The sequence below is a fragment of the Balaenoptera ricei genome, chromosome 17 (assembly GCF_028023285.1).
Source record: "Balaenoptera ricei isolate mBalRic1 chromosome 17, mBalRic1.hap2, whole genome shotgun sequence".
Lineage (NCBI taxonomy): Eukaryota > Metazoa > Chordata > Mammalia > Artiodactyla > Balaenopteridae > Balaenoptera > Balaenoptera ricei.
In genome coordinates this window covers 14313660-14339365 of record NC_082655.1, presented here as the reverse complement: position 1 = coordinate 14339365, position 25706 = coordinate 14313660, and the positions used below count along the sequence as shown (strand labels likewise).

Genomic DNA, 25706 nt, shown 5'->3' with positions numbered 1-25706 from the left:
TAGATGCCTCTGTGGAGAATTACGAGAATCTGGAATGATGCTCTTCCATTAATAATGCCTTCTTTTACTTTCCTCCAGTGCTCCAGGAATGAAAGCCATAAACAAATCTTTCTTGTAATGCTGCTTTTCATTTCAGCCACAGAGGAAACAGACAATACAAACGCTAACAAGAAATAAAGGCCCCGTGAAGGTTAACGATAAGAAGAGTTTCCCTCTTTCTTTGCTGACCCTTGACAGCTCAATTGCAAAGATCTGTCCATTGGAGATTATTAAAGATAAATAAATATTGTAAAAGTTTTTCCTTGTGAGCCTTCTAGGTTTAAAGAAAACAACATTGATTTATTTGGTTTCCAATCCAATAAGCTGTGTGTTAATCATCTTTCACAGCAGATACTTCAAGGGAAGAAAAAGGCATTATAAAGAAGAAAGTTGTTAAGACAATTTGAGATGTTTCAAAATCTCATTGTATATATCAACTCCTGGGTTGTGTATGTATTAATTTGGATTTTTAAATTCGTGTAGTGAGTTGACAAGCTGATAGGTCCTGGGGGCCACCAGAATCTACGTCTTAATTACCTAACATAACTATGGCGAGAAACATCTGTGTGTTTTCCCCTGTCCCATGCCAGCTGAAAGATGCATTTATACAGTAGGTAGGAAATATTATTACTTTAAAAAACAAATAATATTTAGACACTTCTTATTTAAGTTAACTAAAAAATAATATTCAAGGGGTTTATGTTTTTCCATTTTTTAATGTTCAGTTCAGTGACTCAATAGTTACATACTAACTATGTGCTCTCTACAGTTCTAAATATAGAGGATACAATTTGAAAATTGTTCGGGTTTCTGCTTCTGTGTAGATCACAGTAGATTTGGGGAGACTACGCATATTATAATGGACTAAGTGCTATAACTGAGGTGGAAAAGTTTCTGCGTGGATATGGAGGAAAGAGAAATAAGTCTGCTTTATTTTGCTAATTATATTCTCCTCTCCTATATCGTCAACTTCTCCCTCTGTACTGGCTTCTCTCATCTTAAAATAGAAAAATGAAGGGAATTTCCTGGCAGTCCAGGGGTTAACACTCCACGCTTTCACTGCCGAGGGCGCGGGTTCAGTCCCTGGTTGGGGAACTGAAATCCTGCAAAGAAGAACACTACCGGAAAGAAACCCCCCCTCAAGCATACATCTTCGAGTCGCTGTCCTTTCTCCTTCCCTGCCCAATCAAGCTTGCAAATGCATTGTCCACACTCACTGTCTCTTCATCCCCATGTTTGATGGATTCTGTAATGCCCAGATCCCCTTTCAAGAAAGCGTATACTTTCCTAGCTGCTGGGAGAGTTGCCGGCAGGTGGCGTTCAGCTATAGGCCTTTCAGGGTTGTGTCAGCTGAAGAGAGCCGACTCACCTGAGTTCACATCCCTTCTGGTCTGCCCACCTTCAATGAATGACTGAAGCTGGGTTTATAGTCCTGGCCATCTCTTTCCAACAGGGGGCTGTACTGAAGGGCCGTCCTAGCTCTAGAGATTCCCACAGTGTTCACTGAAGACTGTTGTAGGTTGAATATTATATCTTGATCCTCCCTCTGTCCATTCCTGCTTCCTTCCTTCTCCAGAGGGCTTGATTGTAAGGGTGATCCTTAATAAACATCCTGGGTACCAAACTCCCTCTCACTGTCTGCCTCCCAGGGAAACCATCCATGACAACTGTAGTCCTGACACCTTGTACCTCTCACAAAGAACCTACTAGTGTGGTCAATGGGAGCAATTTATTATTTTTCCTGCTGGATTATTTGTTGCTCAAGAGAAGGAGCTGTTCTTAAAAGACTTTTAATACTCATGGTGCCTGTAGTGGCAGCATGGATACATTATAAGTAGTAGTTGAATGAATACATGTAGAAATCCTCTCATTATATGTATGCTTGGATAATTAAAGAAAACCAATATTGTTGCCTCAGAGGGATGCAAAAGAGAACTTTTTGTATTTTGGTTATTTTGTCCAATGTATTACATTTTAATGTGTACACGTTTTCTAAAAAACATTTTGGCCAATTTTCTATTTTCTTTTGCAAACCTATGTCTCCTTGACTCCAAATCCCATAGTATTTCCACTTTGACATACTCCCTTTTCATATCATATAGCTCCTGACTCAAGTTTATTCAACATAGACATTAAAAAAAGACTAACTCACAGAAAAGAGGCAGTACATATTTTAGAGTTAGGTGGTAAGCTGTGCCCTGTCTGCTCAAGTTTTTCCATGAATAGTTGAAGTTAATGGTGGTGGAATGATTGGACAAGGCTTCATGGATGGGGCAGCCACAAGCTCATTGTCAACTAATGGTTTGAATTTGGATGCTCAGAGAATAGATGGCACAAGATGGTGCCACCTTAATGCGGGAAGAAAGGAGACTTTAGTGTCATTGATAAAGGGAAATCTCATGGACATTTTCTCTCTCACCCTCCTCCTTTTACCTTTACAATGTGTTCATTTGTAAAAGTGAACTTGAAAATCCTTTTTTATTCTTTGGCAAAGAGTTTGAGAAGCCATTGCATCGTAATTGGTAAAGGTCATCAAGTAGGGACGGGTGAAATAGGGACCTCAAATGTCATTTGGCAACCAAAAGCCCTGCTGATGTAAGACAGGCAGTGGAGCCATCTTGATAAGGGTAGGTCCAGTAAATTCCTTTTGCACTCTCATTGATTTCTCAAATGCACTTGGTAAAGCTCTCCCATCCTTACACAAGATGCCATACTGCTGTCAGGAAGACCCACGGCAGAGCTGATATCCAGACAAGGGTTTTGACAAGCATTATGGGTGAGTGCCAGTATGTTAGGTCACTTGGAGGGCTTTATAAATGATTTTTAAAAATTTATCTGATGTCTGATTCAGAGTGGAAGAGATTCGGTGTCCAACAGAGTCTTGGCTGGCTTCATCACTTTCCCTTCATAAACATAAATTTCTTCTGAGGGTGCATTTAGAGGGACAGGGAGTAGGTTTCAGCTCCTTCTCCATCGCCTACATCATTGTTTTTTCCTGTACAGTAAGAACTAGTATCACTCTCTTTAGCTGACCTTGTCCAAAAGATCTACTAAAATGAACTGCATTTAAGATCTTTCCTCAATGATGACTGATTAAAAAAAAAAAAAATCTTTCCTCAAAAGTTTTCAAACTGTATGCATACATTATATGTGAAAATGTTTAAAGAATACTTGAAAAAAATGTATCATCCTCCACTTTTTCCCTAGCCAAAAAGCTCAGCTACAAGCAGTCTCCTGAACAGTGTTTAGAACTAATTTTCCTATATTAAATTTTGTATTGATATAAATGTTATCTGGGTTCTCCCTAAATTGCTTTTATTTATTGGTAATGCCATCTGTTAAACAATAGCTGAGTAAGAGTTCTATTTTTAGGCTAAGCTCTATTGACTCTTGAAATTAAAGCAAGCTTAGAAAGCTACAGGGATAGGTCTGCATTAGAGAATAAGAAACATCTGGGAGAAAACTGAGGAAAGAGTCTTGAGGGAAGAAGCAGGTAGATAAACTTGGTCGAATAACAGTCTTGGATGTGAGAAGGGAAGAGGAATCTAAAACACAACATGACGTCCATATTCTGCATTTGTTTCCAAGCCCAGTTTTTATGAACTCAGGTTTGACACATGTGAAGGCAAGAGATACTTAAATTCTTATTATTTTAATAGAAAGAATAATTTCATCTAAGACCTGTGTTTCTGCTCTACTGTAAAGCCCATCATGGAACTTTTGTACCTTCATACCTGAGGCTCAGAGCAACAGTGGCAATGATCATACTTGGGAATCAATAGCATAAATAGTCATAGTGCTTGTTAGAGTTACTGGAACCTAGTTCCCCAAGAAGCTCCCAGGGATACTGTAGAGACCTTAGCAAGCCCAGTGGTAGCCAGTGGGAAAACATGGAGGTCATCATTTATTCGTAGAATGACTACTTACTCACGAGCAAGCTGAGGATTCCAGAAGACAAAATAGCACAAATGTGAGAAGGTCATACAGCTTATATTAACAATACCCCCTTAATGGATGGGTAACAGTTGTTGGAACACCAGATATTAATTTGATCTCATTTGTACACATAAGCAATGGCAGTTTGGAGAGATGTAAACTACCCAGGCAAAATACTGCTGAAAATGAAATGACATGAATCAAAACCTACCTATCGGCAGTGCCTTAGATGTTCTCCTTCTCTCCAACCTCCCCAGTACTCCCCAGGCTAGATAGAGAGCATCTTACTACTCATTGTCTTTGTTCTTACCTATATGTCTTCTGAATTCACCTTACTCACCTATTCCTGACATCGTTACTATTCATCAAATGAACTTCACTGCCAACCACCCTTAAATAGCTCAATTTTCTCCCTGGAGCCATCACTAACCTGTGAGAAAAGGTGGGGAATGGGTCAGGCAAACCCACCAAATTCTTACATATTCCCTGACTGGTTCTCGAGTCAGCATAACAACTCAGAATAAGGAAGAGATAAATAAGAAACAATTATAACAAAGACTGATATTAGATCAATTGGCTATTCGGTGTCGTAAGGCAAAGGGCCCTTGGCTTTTGACACTTGGCTCAGTCACCCAGAAAACTGCAGAAATCAATTCCCCCAGATACAGAAGTGCAAAGGGTTGCAGAGAAGAAGCTGAGTGAGGAATTCTGTCTTTCTCCTTTTTCTCCCCTGTTCCCCCACATATAGCCATCAGCCTTGAAAGAAGACCATCTTGCACTGTTCATCTGCTGGTTGACCAGAGGTCTGTTCAGAGTTCATGCATGAACTTTCACCTGCCAAGGCTTATCTATAAGTTATTCAGAGTCATATCCCATAAGAAGACTAATTCACCAACACTAATTTACTTATGGTCTTTGGCCATCACAGGGTCAGGCTTTAAGCAAAAAACCTTTTCCTTTTAACATAAGACCTGCTTTCTTAGCAAATTTTTAAGTATATGATATAGGCACTATGTTGTGCATACGTATGATCATATGTAGTAGGTCTGTAGGACTCGATTGTCTTGCATACCTAAAACTTTGTACACTTTGACCAACATCTCTCTGCTTCCTCCCTCTCCCACCCCCTGCTAACCACCATTCTACTCTGCTTCTATGTGTTTGAATATTTTAGATTCCTCATGTTATTGGGGTCATGTAGTATTTGTTCTTCCCTGTCAGGTTTATTTCATGTGGAATGATGTCCTCAGGGCTCATTCATGTTGTCACAAATGGTAGGATTTCCTTCTTTTTATTTAGGCTACTTCTATGTCTTAGCTATTATGAATAATGGTGCAATAAACATGGATATGAAGATATCTCTTTAAGATCCTGATTTCAATTCCTTTAGATATACACTCAAAAGTGAGATTGCTGTAAATTAACTATACTCCAATATAAAATAAAAATTAAATTAAAAAAAGAAAAAAAAAAGCGATGTTGCTGTTTCATACAGTAGTTCAGTTTTTTGAGGAAACTCCATACTGGTTTCCATAGTGACTTCACCAATTTACATTCCCACTAACAGTGTACAAAAGTTCCCTTTTCTCCACATCCTGGCCAACACTTATCTTTTGTTTTGATAATTGTCATTCTAACAAGTGAGAAGTGACACCTTATTGTGGTTTGATCTAATTATCTTCCCAAACGGTGTATTACAGATATTTTCATCTCCACTGTATAAATGAAATGGTGCAGTGATGCTAAAGATATTGTTAATTGGCAAGTAGCTGGTTAGCAGAGGAGCTGGGCTTCAGACTCTGGTCTTCATGGCACCAGGGCCCACGTTCTTTCCCCAGAACCACCACAATGACCTGACTCTATGATGACTGTGTTTATTAAACATGAAATAATAACATTTATTTTACTAGGAACTTTACATGTATTAGCCAATTAAACACTCATAAAAATCCTAGGAGTCAGGTACTATTATTATATCTGATTTACTGATTAGGAATCTCAGGCACGAATGTTAACTCGTTAGACAAAAGTCCCACTGCTAGTAACTGGCAGACTGGCATTCATATTCATGTGATCTGATTCCAGTGCCTATACTCTTAACTGATACATCATCAGACATGGTTTAACATGTAGGAGTGAGCCTATTGGTACCGTGAACCAGGACACAAAAATTTCAAAAATATCCTGGAGAAACACACAGAACAGATGTGGATAAAAGGTAGAGACAAGACAGGGAGGTCAATTAATTTTGTCTGCAAGGTTCATGAAAAACTGCACATCAGATGACTGAAAGATAGGTCACAAAAGACTGTCCTTCCCATGAAATGTGACCTTTCTGAAGTGTTTTAATCAGGGAAGAACATGAATTACTTTAGCATTTTTGAAAGTTGTTTCTGTCATAAGAAGAAGAGGTAAAACTAGGTCTTTGCAGCAGTTTAGGGTAGAATTTACTGGGATATTGTCCTTCAAACAGCCCAGCTTCCTTCCTCCCCTGCCCCCTCTCTCCTTTCCAAAGCTTATACTTTATTGAGCATACGCTAGTGAGAAGTCACTGTCATTTCTTCAATTGGCCAGGGAAGAAGAAAATCACTTCTACCCTTAAATCTTAGTCACTGTTTTGATGGCTCTTATACAGAAAGCTGACATCTCTATTGAGTTATCTGCTTTGACACATCACTCACTAGTTTTTGAGACATTTTAATTATCTCAAGGATGCCATTAGAATGCATGAACAGAATCATAAGCTCTTCAAAATCCAGAATGCACATGTCATGCTCATGTCATTTATGTTATTCTTGACACCGTGAGTGACCTTATGTACTTGTTTCTGCACGGTTTAATATTTTAGTTTTCTTAGTTCTCCTTGTGGCCATCCTTCTTCCAGAATAACCTGAGGAATTCAGTAATCTGCAAATCAGTCATCCTAGCTACCTGCACTTTCTTCCTGATTATTAACCAATGAGTTGAACAGTCATGTCTCCCTTTCCAAGGTTAGTGAGAATACATTTATTTCTAGCTCTTAACCTTGCTTAAATCCAAGACAGGACCTTTTCTTCTGAACAAATTTCCAAGTACAGTCATCCCTCAGTATCCTCTGCCAGGGATAGGTTCCAGGACACCCTCATCCTTGCCTTCATACCAAAATCCCCGATGTTTAAGTCCCTTAGTCCATCATCTATTTCCACGGGTTCCGCGGATTCAACCAACCACAAATCATGCACTATATTTAGGATCTGCAGTTGGTTGGATCTGTGGATGCAGAACCCGCGGATACTGAGAGCCAACTGACAGTTTCCTCAGAAGCTCTAGTTGAAGGACCTGATCAGAAGTCATCTAGATTAGTTACCATAAGTTATCTCAGAAGGGCAGGATTTTAGCTATGGTGTCTGGGGCATGGAGACATAAGTTCAGAATGGACTTATTTGAGATCATTAATAAGGAACACAACTCAGAAATGACAATAAGTAATAATATAAATAAATCAGTACCTGACACATATTGAGTAATGAACGTGTGCCGAGACACTTTGATAGGCATTTTGACATATTAGCTCATTTGATTCCCTATGAAGACAATAGTCTTAACTCCACATTTTAAATGAGAACACTGAAGCCAAGAAAGATTATTTAATGTGCCCAAAGCTAGTAACTAAAAGAGCCTGAATTTGAAAGCAGAATCTTTAGGAGTGAAATCTGTTTGGTAAAAAAGAAATGTTGACTGAAGGATGTAAAGTGAGAAGAATGTTCTCAAGTCAATAGGTTAATTATGGACTTCCTCCCTGTGGAAGTCTCCAACATTTAGGAGGCAGGCCATGTCTTATAAATGGAAAGAAGAATGCAATTTATAGACTATGATGTTGATATTTTATGTGACAGGACAATGTTACTGAGGAAACTCTCAAGACATACTTATTATTTTTATGTGTTAACAGTGCTTAGAATATCTAGGATGTACCAGTCTTGACCACCTTTTACTCTGCTCATTGTTTTAAGAAATCTGAAATAGTTAGGATGGGTCATTTGGGAGTGATCAATATTTCCTACAGGGCAGTAATGATTCTAGAGATCATCTGATTCCATCTAGTTTTGAGAATGGGCATCCAAATACCATTTGGTGATGGTTCAAAGTAAGGCTTTCCATTTGTATTTTTTTATGTCCTCAAGTCTCACTTTGTTAGAGTAGGTACAGTCAATTCTCCGGGTTTACCATGATTTGAGACATCTAGCGAGTGGATGACAAAGGATTAACTTCTATTTACTACCTGTTATGTGTGAGGCACAGTATTAGACTCTTCACATACATTATTTAATTTAATCACATAAAAATCCTATAAATCAGATATTGTTCTAATTTTTCAGGTAAAGAAACTGATACTTAAACTGGTTAAGTAACTTGTCAATGGTCATACAGTTCTTGAGGGATGGAAGAAAGACTTGACCTTAGCTGACACTAAGTCTAGGATATTACACTTGATATTTTGCTTATTTCATATATCTCATTAGCTTCTGGAAGGGATATTATTTCACTTCTTTCTTTAATTTTTCTTTGATTTCTTTTGTCTCTCCCTTCCTTCCTTCCTTCCATCCTTCCTTCCTTTCTTCCTTCCCTCCTTCCTCTCTCTCTTTTTCTTTCTCTTTCCCTCCCTCCCTGCCTTTTTTTCCTCCTCTTATTCTTTTCCCTTTTTTGTTAAGTGAAAAGAGGAAAGAAAGACTGAGTACTTTTGACAGAAGCTTCTTGGATCCTTTCACTTTATTATATTTTCAGGCACCCTTTCAAATGAATATGTATTAAAATAGCAACTTGCACAAATGTCAGCTGATGTCATCTCTCTGTTTGCCATAATTTTTCCAAGGAAAATTAAATTTGATTTGTTTTTGTTTTATTGTTTTGGCCTGAATTTTATAGAAGCCACTTCAAAGGATTTTGCCCAGTCTTCCAAATGGCCTTGTCTCAAGTACAGGGTTGGTGAGTTTGACCTTGGAGGTATATTGTCTGTTATTGAATCAGTTTCTGCTAGAGCTGTCTGGGACTCTTAGAAACTGTTTTTAGAAAATGAGTCAGAGACTCAGAAAATGAAGTCAGTTATTTAATTTTTAAAATGGGGATATTAATAACACCTACCTAATAAGTGGTTATGAGTATTAAATAAATTAATATTTGTAAGGCATTTTGAATTGTGACCAGCAAAAGATAAGAACCATACAGTGTTTGAAAAATAGATGTAATAATAGGTGTCTATAGTCGCAGAGTAAGAAAGGCACTGCGGTTTTCTGCATAAATATACCTGGGTTCCAAATCACTTGTATGACTTGGGGCAAATTTTCTAACTTCTTGGAAGTGCAGTTTGCTCAATCTTGAGAACATGTGTGATGTTTTGACTCTATAACATTATTGTGAGGGTTGAGTGAGATAACACAGGCAAAGTGTAGGGTCCCTGCTAGGAGCCTGGCATGTGCGAACTAGCATTAGAGAAATTTTATATTTATAATATAACTGTTTCTGCTAGGGTTTGGGGGTGGAATGCTTAATGTACTTTAGGCCAACTCAAGAAAATCTATTTAACTTGAAAAAGAAAGATTCCAGAGGTTACTACTTTACTAGCCAGAAGGAGGAAGGAAGAATTTCTTCTTGACTGGCAACAAGCAAGCTAATGAGAGACTGTCACAACTCAGCCAATGAAAAGCCACCTCACTTCAAACTCCCAGTTTCCTCTGACGGACTCTTTATAACTGCCCCTCTCAACTCTCCCTTCTCCTCTATAACAGAATTTTCCTCTCCTTCGTTCTCTTGACTCACCGGTGATTTGCCATAGATTGTGTCTCAAATTGCGATTCTTTGTTGTACCTGAATAAACCTATTTTGCTGGTAAAATAACTGGCTGTTTTATTGTTTTAGGTCAATACTTGGGATTTTTTACATAGAAAACAATGCTACCTGTGAATAAAGATAAGCCTAAGAGGATGAGGACAGTGGAGCAAAGAAGAAATTAGGGTAGAAAAGATAAGATGAAGCCAGAAGTGAGGTGGTTGCATATTGCAGTGAAAAAACTCTCTACTTTTTCCCCTTACTTTTAAGAATTTCTGGTACTTTAGTATAAAATTTTACAGCTTTCAAAGTACCTTGCCACACCTTATCTTGTAGTGTAAAGAGAATAACCATAATATCAACGTTTTAATTTTTGGCGGGGAGAGGGCAGGATGTAAGGCCTAGATTCAGAATGCCCAAAGGTAGTGATAATAGAACAAAGAAAGGAATCCCAATGTGTAAAAGTTCAGGGTCATTTCACATATACTCTATTTCACAATAGGATTATAAAGTCTCTGTGGGGAAGGGGCCATATTTTGTATTTGTTTTGTTTCCCATATTTTGCTCACTCAGTATCAGGCATCTGTTATGGCCAAGCACATGCACATTGATTTGAATGTCGTCTTATTTTACACTGAAGTCTGTAAACAGTGCCAAGGTGGGTTAATGACAATTTAATGTAGCAGAATAAGAAGACTCAAACTTGTGTTGTGTTTCCCATTGCTTTGTAGAAGTAGCTGTTCGTCCTTGGGGATAGAAGACTAACTCATGCATTTTCAGACTAATCGTATTCCCAGAAAAGACAAAACTGCTATCTGTTGATTCTGGGACCTAAAATATTTTATGCATCCTAGTCAATCATTAAATTTCCTTGTTAAAGAAAAAATGTGGAGAAAGACAAGTGGACAGTGGTCCTAGGGTTGAGAGTAAAGGGCTACTTCGCTTGGTAGGTTAGGAGGAGATTAGGGGAGCTCTTCTGAGATCGGGAAGGATGATTGCACTTCTGGTTTTCTTGAGTTAGTGAGAACTACCCCCAATAGCATACAGGGAATGGGGTCTTAAAAGAAGAGGAGTTCAGGGTCACAGCCAGGGAGCAACAGGGTGCCTACAGGAAGGGCTGGTGACTCTGCGGCTTGTGCAAACGAGGAGAACCGGTGCAGCAGATTGAGCAATGGTGATGACGGTGAGGAGCCGAAGAAAAGGCTCCTTCCTAATTTTTGAGTAATCCTGAGAACTTCTAGCATGTTCCAAGGTCATACAAAATGACTAATTAGCGTAGTTAAGTGAGAGTTTGAAAGGACATAATTGATTTGCAAATATAGAGAAATAGGATTGTTCATGCACCTTGGGTGTCAAGGAGCAATTCATACCCATCACACCAGCTAAGTGCTGAGTACACCAGGTACCATTTCTCTACAAAATATGTATTTGTCTCCTGAGGAGGCACATGGGAAAGCTTTTCAAACCTACCTGTCCCTTATAATTACCCAGAACATCTGCTAAAGATACAGAATTAGGGGCTCCATCCCAGATGTACTGAGTTAGAACACTGGTGATCAAATGGAACGGGGATATCTGTATTTTTCCTTTCTTGTCAGCCCTGCTCTGATCTGTGGACTGCTAGTTGAGAACTCCTGGTCAGGTGTTAAAACGTGGGTTTTGGGTTCAGACAAGTCAGGGTTTACATTGAAGCTCAGCCACTAATTTTGGACAAGTTACCTAAATTCTATGAGCTACAGATTCTTATTTATACAATGGGGATAAAACTGTCTACTTTGCAGGCATATGGGGAGACTAAATGGGATACTGTATTTAGAGTTTTCACTTCAGTGCTCAGCGTCATCATTCTATTTAGGGAGCCAAGTGTTCTTGGAATTTCTGAGTTCGTCCACCCCTTTGGTGTCTAATCTAAAAGCACTCATTCATCATAAACCTGTCCATGGCTTCATCTGAAATTGTTCTAGGTTCTGACTGGCAGGTGAGAACACTGAGAATGACACATTTGAAATGACTATGTGTCCTAATCTCTGATCCACTAGAAGCCGTCTTGGAGATAACACAACTGAAGGTGATTAAAAGATGCTTCTTCTGAGCCTGAATCTTTTCTGACAGCCTTATATGAAAAGTCTCCTTTGTGTTTTCCAGAAATTACACCATAGACAGATTAAGCCATTAATCAGGTCCAATGATTACAGATGGGTTGCTTCAGTGTTCAAGGATATATGGGATGGTGGTTTTCTAAAATGGAAAGAATTTAAAGTTAAAGGACCTGGACTTGAGCCCCATCCTTCCTCCTTTTTTCCTTCCTCCCTTCCTCCCTTCCTCCTTTCCTTCCTTCCTTCCTTCTTTCAAATGTATGGATTTGTTAATTAAATTAAAATTACTGCCCTTAGCCTACTTTCTTTTTCTATAAAATGGAAATGACAACCCCTTCCTAAACTGTCACTCAAGAACTTCTACAAGGATTAAATGAGATAACGCCTCATTTTATAAACTATAAATTTCTATGTAAGAATAAATAGAGTGTTTATGTTTCATGTTTATGTCTTAGGTGACTCTGGAATGAGAAAGTGTAAGAAAAGAAAAAAAACCCCATTTTTTCCATGTGTTGATTGCCCGTTCATGAAATCACTTATCATGAAGCAAATATTACTTGAGAAGCTACAATAGAACAGAGACTCTACTAAACCCTTGCACTTGTACTATTTCATTTAATTTTACATCAGGCTTGAATGGTAGTTATTATCTTCATTGAGAAATTTGAGATCCAAAAAAAGATGAGTAATTAGACCAAGGTCACACAGCTAGTGGCAAGATTGAGACACTAGCCTGGGTCTGTCTGATCTTAATAAGACCAGGCAGTACATGGACTTGAAGAAAGTGATTTTTAAAAGGTGTTAAAACCTTGAGGTGCTTTGGATGTCTCAGCAAGATCCCTTACTGAATAATAAGAACTTTTTGACTCTCATCACCTCTGCAAATTTGCATCTGGTAAAATCAGATATTTCTTAACCCTTGCCCTAAACCGATGAAGTCATACAGACCTAGTTTAAACTCATGTTTGAAAAGATGATAATTCAGATTCTTCTGTCAGTTACAGCCCACCCACCAGTCACGAAGTAGAACAAAATGTGGAGTGAGATTTGGTGAAGAGGGTGACAAAGACACCTGTGAGACTGGGGCAACCGCTAATGATTCAGTCAGTTTCTATTATTCTCAGAATGTCAGGGGCAGAAGCAGCTAGATTTTTAAGGCAAGCATCACAGGATAATTGTGTCATCATAAATAACTGTCACACTAAAGTCCTTGGAGGGTGAAATTCAAAATGACAACTTGGGCCCCAACCATGACCTGCATAGTTGCAAAGCCCAGGCCACTCTTTTTCTTTTCTTCTTGTCTCATGGTAGGAGACACATCTCATGGTAGGAGAATGTGGGAGGAGGTTCTCCCATGAAGTCCTGTCGATCTGCCCTGCATCTGCCCTGAATTTCCACTCTCACTGCTCCATTTGGGTCATTATACCTATCAATCACAGCTGCTTCTCTTCTTCTAAGCTCTTGGCTTCAGCACCCTCTGGGCTTTTGACAGTAACACTGTTATAGCTTCTCTATGTGGGGTCTACAGGGTTCCTACTTCCAAGATTCTGCCTCCTTTTCATCATCACTTAATGAATTGCTGGATGAATCCATTCATCCAAAACCCCATTGGGTCTAAGAGAACCATGCTGGGGTTCTTGGAATTATAAGATGGAGGGAAATAAAGTGAAGCAATGGAGTCCATCATTTATTTTTATCCAATAAATTGCACCTACTGAAGAGGGTTCCATGGCATTTCTGTTTGAGTCCCAAGATTTTGTCACCCTTTGGTTTATATGTAAACAGCTACAGAGGCTTGCTTGTGATTACTTCAAAAAAACTCCATACTGCACCCAGAAGCATTGTTTCCTATTCTAAACTTTTAGGTTCCATAAAGTCGCTTGGCTCTCATATATGATGAAATAGAAAAGTGACATAGGTTTTGGAATGAGTTCTGACACAAGCAGGGCCAGCTTCATGGGCGTATAGCCTGTGCAGTAGCCCACAGCCCATGCTCAGAGGGCCCTGTGCTTGGCTTAATGCTCTACAGTATTTGTCTTGAAATTCTTAATAATTTTTTGACTAAAGAGGACTTGCATCTTCATTTTGAACTGGCCCCTGCAAATTAGGTAGCTGATCCTTCTTTTAAGCTTATGACTAGTTATGTTTCTTAAGGTCTCTGAACCTCAATTTTCTTATCTGTAAATCAGGAACAGTGTAGTTATACATATCTCGGAGTGTTCTTGAGCAGAATAAATCAGATATAATAGCAAATTGGCTAACAAAGCTTTTGCACATGCATAGTCATCAAGAAATCTTAACTTCTTTGCATCTAATCCAAGAGGGAAACATCCTCATTAACATCATATTAAGTCAACACTAGAACATTGGTTATATGTGTGCAAAGTTTAGTTTTGTGCTGGAGAAGATGATTATTTAGATTTTGCTGTTGTGAGATTAGTTTAAATAAGAAGTAAAAATGTTCCCTTTTCACCCAAAGGCTACTTGTTTGAATCAGTGTGCAGACTTGGTAAGCAGAGTGGTGAGGAAAACACTGCAACAGAGGCAAAGGCTAAGAAATCAGTCAATTCTCGTTATGGCCAAGCCAATACCAGGAGCACTTATACTTCTCAGAGAAACACTGAGCTTGATCAGCTATGGTTGCTAGCCAAGGATAAGGTGAGTGGTCAGAAAAAAAATGTAAATAAGAGTAAAGAATACAGGAACTAAGGTTTAATGACATTTAAAAAACTTTGTGTCTAGTGCTGATCTAGCTGGTTCAAATGCATTATTTTGTTTAATCTTCCTAAAAACCCCATGAGGTAGATAACATCAGTAGTATCTTATAGATGAGGAAACTAAGCTCACAGAGTATTTACAGTTCTAGAGAACAGCCTAGAGTTGATAGTATTGGGAGTCCATATTATTTAAAGACAGAGATAAATGGGGCAATGAAGATTATCTGGTAGCAAATGGATTTCATCTCATGACATAACTAATTTTTTGGTAGGGCTGTGTTAAGAAAGATTCTGAGACTCTATCTGCACTGGGAGGTATAGAGTGTCTTGATCAATTAGCAATGTCTGCCTTGGGCTTTGGAAAAGTGGTTGTGGCATGTAAGGCAGAGATTTGCCATCTTTGATCTAGTCTTCTCATTTTACAGACTTAGTCATTTTACGTCATGACTAAGAAGTTACTATAGTTACAATTTATAATGTGAACTACTGCCTGAGCCTGCTTCTAATCCTGAAGTCACTGATGCTTAGAGCAAGGCTGTTTCACCGACCAGGCAATCAAACAACCAAAAAAAGTAATATAAAACAAAAAGGAATAAATGTATTGGCATTTCAAGCATTAATAGGAAAAGTATTAGAGCTTAGAGGGTTCTTTCTAAGATCAATAAAATCAAAATGTAGAGAGTGCTTCAGACTTTAGTATGCATCAATAGCCCCTAGAAGGCCTTAAAAACACAGATTGCTGGACCCAACCTGCAGAATTTCTGATTCAGTAAGTTTCTGGGGTGTGGCCTGAGAGTCTGCATTTCTAGCAAGTTCTCCAGTGATGCTCTGGTATGGGACTATGCTTTGAGGGCTTCCTATTAGTAACTTTTCCTTGACCATTGATCTGATTCCTCTTAAAATAAAATTAGTTATTCAAACATGTATTTTTTTTTTTTTTATAAATCTGGGAGACTCAGCCTGCCACCCACATGGGATTTGTTAATAAGTTCTGAAAATCATCTCAAAATTTTAAGATTTAGTGGTTGCTTCAGCAGCATGTATGCTAAAATTGAAACAATACAGAGAAGACTTGCATGGTCCCTTCACAAGGATGACATGTGAATTCATGAAGCTTTCCATATTTTTTGGAATCCTTTGTGTACTGTTGGTAGGAATGAAAAGTGATACAGCCACTATGGAAAACAGAATGGAGATTCCTCAAAAGTTAAAAATAGAAATACCATATGATCCAGGAATCCCATTTCTGGGTGTATAGCCAAGAGAATTCAACATAGGATCTCAAAGAGTTATTTGCATACTCAAGTTCATTGCAGCATTACTCACAACATCTAAGAGGTAGAAGCAACCCAAATATCCATGGACAGATGAATGGATAAAGAAAATGTGGCATATACATGCAATGGAATATTATTCAGCTTGAAAAAAAAAAAGGAAATCCTGTCACATGTTACAACATGGATAAACCTTGAGGACATTATGCTAAGAGAAATAAGCCAGTCACCCAGAGATAAATGCTATATGATTCCACTTACATGAGGTATCTAAAGTAGTCAAACTCACAGAAACAGAATAAAATGGTCGTTGCCAGGGGCTGAAAGAGGGGGAAATAGGGAATTGGCGTTCAATTGGCATAGAGTTTCAGTTTTGCAAGCTGAAGAAGCTCTAAAGAGGGCAATGTGAATATACTTAACACTACTGAACTGTACTCTTAAAAATAGTTAAGATGGTAAATTTTATATGCATTTTTTTACCATGATTAAAGAAAAATTGCTAATTTAAAGATAACAGTAATCCTTGGTTGGTGAGGCATCTAGAGAGAAGTGGAGAAGTAGCTCTTTGTGGCTACTCAAATGTGAGCTGGGGACTTATCCTGGTTCCAATGTTAGCAAGCTTTCCCCTACCTGTGGGCCTACGGATTCCTAACCTCTCATATAAGACTCTTTAAAGCACTCGTGCTTGGGTCCAATCCAGAGATTCTAATTTGGTCTGTAATGTGACCTGGATGGTAGGATTTTTGAAAGATCCCCAGATGGTTTGAATGGTAGCCAGAGCTATAAAGCATTGTTTGGATCAGTGATTCATAAATTATGAAAGGTTAAAAAGATTCTCTTGGGGGTTCGTCAAACTATATATGCTCAGTTCTCCTCTATTCTCTTCCTCACAGCCCAGGTAATTCTGGTTATCACCCCCCTCCCCTACTAATTGGAGAAATACAGCATTAGATGATATCTAACGCCTCTTTCAGATAAAATACATCCACGATTACCCTTTTCTATGGTAGGATTCTTCTGTCAATGAATTGGGCTGGATCTTATAAGAAGACATTCTTCTTTTTAAACCTCAGTTATAGGGGGTTGAGTTTATCATCAAGTGGGTTTGCACATGGTCAAGATTACTATTAATATTGGTGGAACAGTCTTAGTTTTGGCTGTGTGTGTACACAAAGCCCACCCATCCTTTTAAATCCTTCTCAGTCAAACTTCACAGTTAAAGCATAGCGTTTAGGCTTAAAATCAAACTGTTGAACTATAACAAAATTCCAATTTTTTGCTTGTACATTGTTTGACAGGCTATGAGTAATTTAGAAGATGATTTGAAGAATGAAGGGATAAAGTTTCATTGAGTTAACATTTGTGTGGAGGGATTAGGTCCTGCCAAGGGCGATTTCCTAGGCTCCCTAAAAATCAGTGTCATAAAATCAGAGGGTACCCAGACAATCCTAAGGAATTGTAACTGTATTATTAGGGTGTGCTCATTACCAAAAAAATCCCAAATGGAAACAACTCCTCACATATTCAGCCATTTGTAAGCCAGTTTAGATACTCATGAAATCAGAAATTTGCCAACATAGGAAATGGGACTTGCCAACTCAATGCTATTTAATATTAATTAAACTTAATATAACTCAGTTATCTGTTTTTCAGATATTCCCAAACAGAATACCAGAGAAAAAGAAATAACACTGCATTCATAGTAAATGTATATTTAAATTACATAATCATAAATGTATTCATAATTATATATGCATATTATGTAATGTAAATTATCATATATTCTAGATTTCTGAATATTTCTAGAGTAACTGAATAGGAGGAATAGATATGCCAAATTAATAATTTCCATAAGATTGGTTACCTGGGAAAGTTAACATGAGAATACACTGATACAGGTGTTGTTTATACAAATACACGTTTTTCTACACTGTGAAGAAGGCCAAAATACTGCTATGTGACCTGCCTGATTAGCATTCAGGAGTGGGAGCAATTAAAGCTGCCTAGAATTTTATGAGACGACATCACGAGGAAATGACTACCCAGCTGTGTTTTAAAACACGTCTAAGAGTGACCAATACCATTGCTACAGAGATATTACCTTGGAAAGGTGTCCTGTCCAGTAACACATGAAGGACAAAAGATGATAGCAATCTTGGTGACTATTCAGTGCATCCAAATTTTGATGGGTTTCCCTTTGTGAAGATGATTATATATATAATGGAACTATCATTGCCCCTTCTTCATCTGGTATAAGCATGTAATATGTAACACAGGGCAAGAAACATCCAATTTCCGTTGAACAACCCAATTTATATTACAGTTAGTCTTCGGAATATTTAGATGTTAAGCATTACTGAAATGTATAAAATTAAATTAGCATTCCCAGCATCAGCACTAATGTAGCAGACACTGACACTGGTTGTACCTATAGGGAAGAGTAGAAGAAATCAAGGCTACAGGGGCAGAGAACCCAGGTTCAGGGTCCTAGTCATGCTCTGAAACTATTCCAATCAAGATGGAGTAACAAGGGCTATGTTAACTCTCCTGCAGGAACACTAAAAAACTGGACACAACATATGAAAAAATGATTTTTAAGACATTGGACATCAGACAACAAAGCCCAATAATCCCTGAGAGATAGGAAACAAATGAGGTGAGTCCTACAATTATCCCAGACTATTGCCTTAGAGAGTTTCCAGGTTATGTTACTGGCAGAAGGGGCCCAGGCTAAGCCTGTTAGTCTCCCCCGTGTTGGGGAAATGGACTTGGGAGGCCAAGAAAGCCAAAGTGGCTGGAGTTTGCAAAATAAAGTACTGGAGAGAGAAAACATACAGAAAGAACTCCAAAAAACTGCAGAGGGTACCTTCTTTAGTCTCCAGCTGAGTTCTGACCAGTGCATGCATGGGAAAAAACTACACAAGGGCAGAGAAAAATGCAACATCAATTCCTGATAAAAACTCTCAGCAAACTAGGGAATAAGGAAATTTAATCTGATAAAGAACATCTATGTGAAAAAAGGTCTTACAGTTAACATTATACTTAATGGTGAAAGACAGAATTATTTCCCCTTAAGATCAGAGCCAAGACAGGGATATCTGCTCTTATTATTTCTATTCAACATTGTACTAGCGTTTCTAGCTGGTGCAGTTAGGCAAGAAAAACAAAAATAATTGCATCCAGATTGGAAAGGATGAAGTAAACTTGTCTTTATGTGTAGGTGGCCTTATTGTCTATGTAGAAAACTTGATGGAATTTACCAAAAAAATGAGAACTAATAAATGAATTTAGAAAAGTTTTGGGTTACAAGATTGACATATAAAACTAAATTGTAATTAAATATATTAGCAATGAATATTTGGAAGTTGCAATAAAGGTCATTTACAGTAGCATAAAATTAGAAAATACTTAGGGATAAACCTAACAATGTACAGGGTAAAACCTGTACATTGAAAACTATAAAATATTGCTGAGATAAATTTAAAAAGACCTGAGTAAATGGAGAGATATACCTTGTCTATGTGTTGGAAGATTCCAACTGTTAAGATGCCAAATATCCCCAAACTGATCTAAAGATTCAACACAACCCCAATTAAAATTCCAGCAGGCTCTTTGGTAGAAATAAGAAAGCTGGTTTTAAAGTTCTTATGGAAATACAAAAGGATCTATCTCTAGCCAACAACAGCAACAAACTTTGGAAATGAAGAACAAAGTCGGAGGGCTAACACTACCTGATAGGTAGACAAAACTTGGCTAGCTCAAAATTATACCCTGAGGCAGACAATTAGGAATATCATGATGCTGTATTAAATCATTGTTTTCCTATTTAGCAAATGACTGGTTTGATGAGCTAAACAATGTGCTGGAAGTATATGTATTACGATTTAGTTGCCAGATTATACACAGGAAGAAAAGAAAAATGAAGTATGAAGCGCTAAGAGTAGGGATCAAAAAACTTGTGTTCTAACACAGCTCATATTTCTTAATGCATACAGATGGAGAAACAGTATTTACCTTTCTTTTCTTCGTTGTGAGGATTAAAGCACGTAAATATGTTTTAAAAGCACAAAACACTATGCAACTCTGGAATTGTTAGCATGTGAATGCAGATCTTTCATAATGTGTATTTGGGAAAGGGGAGACACCCAATTATTGCCCATTCTGGGGAAAAAGTGCCCAAAAGATACCCAAAGCCTGGACCACCTGTAGGGTGCAAAAGCTCAGTGCCCAACCCCACATCTCATGGGGTTGGACATTAATTTAGAGGAGCAGCATGTGGGTAAAATGGAAGTATAATCCAGGTATATACTAATTAATACAATTAAACAGGACTTCCTACTAGCTCAGTAGATATTGGGCTTTACAGGTGAGTGGTGAGGATTAAATGAGACAAAAGTACATGTAGAGCATGATGTACAAAGTATGGCACTTAATTTAGGAATTTTATAACGTTAGTCAGAAATATCCATGGTTTTCAAACAAACCCCCCAAAACGATGTTAAAATTTAGGAGAGTAAAAGCATTCCTTTCTGTGAGGAATAATGTAAGCCAAGCACTTTGTTCCATTTCCGTTATTGCCATGGTTACCTGGAAGCTCAGAACCAATTATGAAACAGTTCTAACAATTCTAAAATACTTATCAAATTTTTATCTGATTTATCTGGCCGTTGATGCTAGTTTTCTGTTTCAATTAACTTTCTCTAAAATGCCTACTCCTTTTTTGGAAGAGGGAGAGAGAAGGAAAATGAATGAATGAATGAATAAAGAAACTATATATATGTATATACATATCTATTCACATTCATTCAATAAACACATATGAACTACTGTGGCAGACCCTATGTAAACCCTGCCTGAAAACTAGCCTCATTATATTATAATTAAATCCCAGCATCTGTGAATTTGTGTGTCTATCTTGTATGTCTGTGTCTACCCTGACTCTATTGAATCTCATTCTTTAGGGACTTTGAGTTAAAGGAAAATCCATCTTTTTTTGGCCAAGGGAGGATAAGGCGTTAATTAAATTCCCCGTAGGCGTCTTTCGTGATGCAGTAATACTAAATCCAGAGATAAGTTGTCTTGGCAACTGCTTTGGCAACTGTTACCAGCCTGCTTTTTAGGCTTGTGAATAAAGATGTTTGAGAACGTAAATCACCAGCTGAGGTCTAACAGATTTTATTCTCGCTCTTCCAAAGAAGCTGGACACTAATTGATAATATAGCACACTTTCATTTATGTTTGAATAATAAAGCAATGTTCATAGCTCAGTCCTTGGACGATTACATATATTACTCATGCTTTCAAAATGTAATAAAGATACATACGTAATATCAGTTCTCCAATTAAAGTTTATGACCAAGCTCGGTGATGGTTATAGTTTTTGGCAGAGATTTTTAATTTTCTTCAAATGCTTTCTTGGGATTCACAAAGCAGCTTCAAGCATAAACATGTTTAGCTTGGGGGAATGGGAGGGGTAGAAATCAACACACATGCACATGAAGATGACAACTATATGCAAAATTTTAAATAATTCTATCTCTCAAAATAATTTCTTTTTAATTAAAAAAATCCTTTTAAGGCTCCACATGTACTGGAGAAATGGGCTACTGAGTAAATTGGTTAACTATCAATTTTTTGGCTGGCTAATGTGCACTGATGTCCTTCCTTAGCACTAAAATAATATATGCTCATAAAACCATTTTTACTAGATAATAAAGTAATCCTCACCTGGAGAGGCTTTACAATGAATACTTTATAGAAATCTTGAGTATTCAACAATTATGTAGAATTGAAAGGAGTCCAAGATCACTTGGTCCAACCTCTTTCCTTTACAGAAGAGGATACTGAAATTCACAGAAACCATAAATGTGCTGAGCCTACTGGAACTATGATCAAGCCATGAGTTCCCCAACATCGCCAAAGCAATACAGAGGGTCCTGTTATTGTGGTCTTCCCTGCACTTATTTCTGGCTAAAACAACCCTTTCATGATATTTTTTTCTTCTCATAGAGGCAGCATGGTATGATTTAAAAGTTTGGATTTCTGAGTCATATAGATCAGGGTTCAAATTCAGATTACTTACCTTTTTTACAAAAAAAATTCTAGCCTCCATAATCTTGATTCTTATGTAATTCTTGTGGTCAGGTAGCAGCTGCCCCAGCTATAGAATATATATGGAGGGGTTCTACAACCTGGAAATTATGGAGATGACAAAGAAAATTTGTGAGAGGCTGATCTCACTCTGCCATGAGAACTTCATATAGTGTATAACACATGGTTAGAGTCAATTAGCTCTACAGAACAAAGCGTGTTTCAATATCAGTCTCCATTTAGTGCCCACGGGTGAACTGTTCTCATTCGGGGTTGCTAAGGAAGAGGCCTTGGACTTGTTATGTCTGAATGTTTTTCTCTGTGACCCATCCTGTCCTTTCCCCGTATAGGTTTAGTCTGCAACAAAATATCTGCTTCTTGGTTCTTTATATGTCAAAGCCAAGAAGGACTGCAAGATAATATAGCCCTCTCTCTAGCACAATGTGCTCAGCTTTTTTTGTTTTTTAAGCCTGTCACTTCTGAAACAGGTGATAAGGTCTTCTGTAAGAGTCACTCACTAGGGCAGTGCTGTCCAACAGAAATTTCTGCAATGATGAAAATGTTCTCTGTCTACACTGACCAATATGGTAGCCACTAAACTTATGGGGCTATTGAGCACTTGAAATAGGACTAACATTATGGAATAGCTGAATATTTTATTTTGCTTAATTTAGTTAATGTAAACTTTAAATTGAAATGGCCACATGTGAGTAGAGGCTACCATACTGGACAGACTGTTCTAGAGGTTGGATGAATAGATATTGGTAGCCTGCCTCTTTGCCTCTCCTCCTTCTCTTTCCTCCCTTTCTTCCCACTTTCCTCAATTTCTTCTACTTCAAGTTTTTTGGGTTTTTTTTTTTTTTTCTCTATACATGATAAAGTAACCCAGGCCAAATAGGGTTTCTCCCAAGGAAACATATTTGCTTTTTGATAGAGTCCTTTTGGGGACAACATTTAAACTGGAAAAATATAAGAATGTCAGGCTTTGTAGAATTCTGGTAGGGAAATCCTTTGCAGTTAAGGAGGTTTGTGGTTATCCTGTGCTCCTCAAACTACCTCTTATAGGTAAGTATCTACTCTGCCAGTTTAGAACAGAAGGCATAGTTGAGCATCTTTTGCGTTGCTGACATTGACATTTCCTGATATGCTGTAGCAATGCCTTATTCCCTTTAAAATTACCTGATAATGAATTGAAGACCAATAGCTTTCACTATTCTAAGTCATTAAGTCTAGACTCCATTCTTAAAACAGTAATGATTTCATTTTTAAAGACTTTGCTCATCTATCTCTAGTCCTCCCATCCCCATGTGTTGTGTAAATATAGATACTACTCAGGTACTTTCTTCCTTCTACTAGATACTGGAGGGAAAAAAAGTAACAAGATTAATACAAGCATTTATATTCAAAGACGGAAGACAGACAAAGCATTTCATAGGTAGCCCTTAGGAAGGTTTCTTAGTTTCAATAGAAATTTTCCTCTTCAATATCTCGTGTCTAGTGTCTGGCCTGGAGATGTTTTGGGAGGTCTTTGTTTCTCAGCTTCTGAAATCAACAGTGACTTCTGAGTGCATGACCTGTGGTTACTGATGCCCAGTTTCTTAGCTGACTCATGACCCAGTCAGGCAGAAGTCAAAAAACAGAGCCTTCTTGGTAGCTGAGTACAGGGCTGCTTTCTAAAGCTGTTATTCCAATAAATTATTTCCTAAAACTGGGTCCAAATGTGAAATTTAACCCACTATGAAGACTGCACTGACCCATTTAGCAAAGTTCCCAACTCCTCTTAGCTGCCTAAAATATCCCTTTATATTTTATTCTAATGATGTGACTGGTTTGTTTTTTGAACCCTTATAAAATCCTGGACATCTAGAGTGGTGCAGCACCGAAGTAATTTGTACCCCACTCATTAGCAATGTGATCAATTAGCCAAACATTCTACAAAAATCATAGGATAAGGGAAACTCTTCTTCATTTATTCATTTAATATTTTGGTGCTTCCCATTTTAGGACCTCTGTCTGGGTACATTCTTTAACAGCAATAAGAATTATTAGTAAGTTGTCATTCTCATTCTTACTCATAGATGAGGAAACTGAAGCTTAGGGCGTTAAAGAAAATTCTGCAAGATTTTGCAGTTCACAGTGGAAGAGTTGACACACAAACCCAGGTCTGTATGTCCACAGGGACAGCTTTTCCACTTCTCATACATTTAATCTGCTTGAAAAATCAGGCTGGTGTGCAGAATATAATTCATATTTCATATTTAGATTCCAGGTGCCTTTACCAGGGAGTCATATCTATTCATTACAGCAGGTCTGACAGGACTTGAAAAAATATAGATGTTTGTCTGAATTAGTTTGTGTCTTTGAAGAAAATGCATTTCCCTAATAGTATTACAAAGCAAAATTTTTCATGAAGTAGAAGTTTCCATCATCCAACTAGTCCTCTTTATGAGGTTTTAAAAAATGTGTGGGTATGTGTGTTTTGTTTCCCACAAACACACACTTTAGTCCAATCTTGAAATTTAAAATTTTCCCCCGAACTTTTCTTTTTAGGATAAAAAGAAATCTCATTCTCAGAAGATATTGGCTTAACAAGTTGGTTTCCAGTTTAAATTCATCTAGTAGTTGGCCATGCAACTTTGACAAAGACAGTTAACTCCTGGAGCTTCAGTCTCTTTACCTGTGAAATGGGAATTATGGCCATATTACTGTCCTACTTTTTTTCCTCATGGAAATAAAGGTTTATAATGGGTTTGACAGAGCCGATACTTTCCCCCTGGAAATGAATCCTAGCTTCTTATTGAGTACATTGTCCTCTCTTGACCTCTGTCGCCTGCTATTCAACAGTGATAGACAAATTACCTGCTCATATAACCTCTATATCATGCCTGTTGTTAATATCTACAGCATTCTCTTCATCATGGAGCACCCAGAACCCTCTCCTCTTTATTTAATTTTCTAGAAATATCAGAATATATATACCACTAGGATTTTGCATGTAATCTGAGAAAGAGAAAACCTTACAGAAGTCTGAGTTGTGCCAGCTTTCAGGAAGCTGCTATAATGGTCACTGTAGACTGACCACAAGGTGGCAGCCTCCCAGAACATTAGGGCCAAGCAGAAGTCCAGAGCAATTGCCTTGGTGGCTGATCTTGCATTCACAGCTCAGCCATAGCGAGGTCAATGTCTGCCAAGGTGTAGCTGCCAAGAAAGAGGTCCATCAGGCAAAAGTCTAGAAAACCACTTCTTGACAGTATTTTCTAAAAAGCAGTAATGACACCACTTTTCCATTTTAGAGTGCCATAGGCTTTCAGAATGCTTTATTCCACTTAAGAATCTAAATCCTAAGGTAGTTAAAAAAGGGAAGGTGATGTCTTCCTTATATTTTCCTATTGTTTAAAGTCATTATTTCTCAACCTTGACTGTACATTAGAATATCCTGGGGAACTTTTAAATCAATCTGTGGGGCAGCGTCCCAGAGACTGATTTTTAAAAGCACTCCAGGTAGTTGTAAAGTGCACTCAGATTTGGAAACCATCTTTTCAAGTCCTCTCAATTTATTCATTCATTCACTCACCATTTATTGCATACTTTTTCACGTCAGCTTTCAGCAAGGTGATGGTGATGATGTAAAGTGAGATTCTACAATTGCCCTCAAAGACCATGCAAGTTAGTAATTCAATTCCATGGAATTCAATTCAGCAAACATTTAGCAAGTTCCTACTACGACAGATACTATGCTGGATACAGAG

The 25706-nt window shown here is 37.9% G+C and overlaps 1 protein-coding gene and 1 non-coding gene across 14 annotated transcripts in view; one reads left to right on the top strand and one right to left on the bottom strand.

Annotated features, from left to right (window-relative positions):
- LRATD2 (LRAT domain containing 2) overlaps window positions 1–25706 on the bottom strand; it is a 714718-nt gene that overhangs the window by 174545 nt on the left and 514467 nt on the right. For 12 of the 13 annotated variants that reach the window (XR_009498431.1, XR_009498437.1, XR_009498433.1 and 9 more), the window contains one exon: window positions 21950–22058. The exons of the other annotated variant lie outside the window; for it this stretch is intronic. The gene's annotated coding sequence lies outside the window, so the exon portion shown is untranslated. The remainder of the gene's footprint in view (window positions 1–21949; window positions 22059–25706) is intronic. 13 annotated transcript variants of the gene reach the window in all.
- On the top strand, window positions 15619–15721 carry LOC132352142 (U6 spliceosomal RNA). Its single transcript, XR_009498609.1, has one exon. It is a non-coding gene; the product is annotated as a U6 spliceosomal RNA (small nuclear RNA).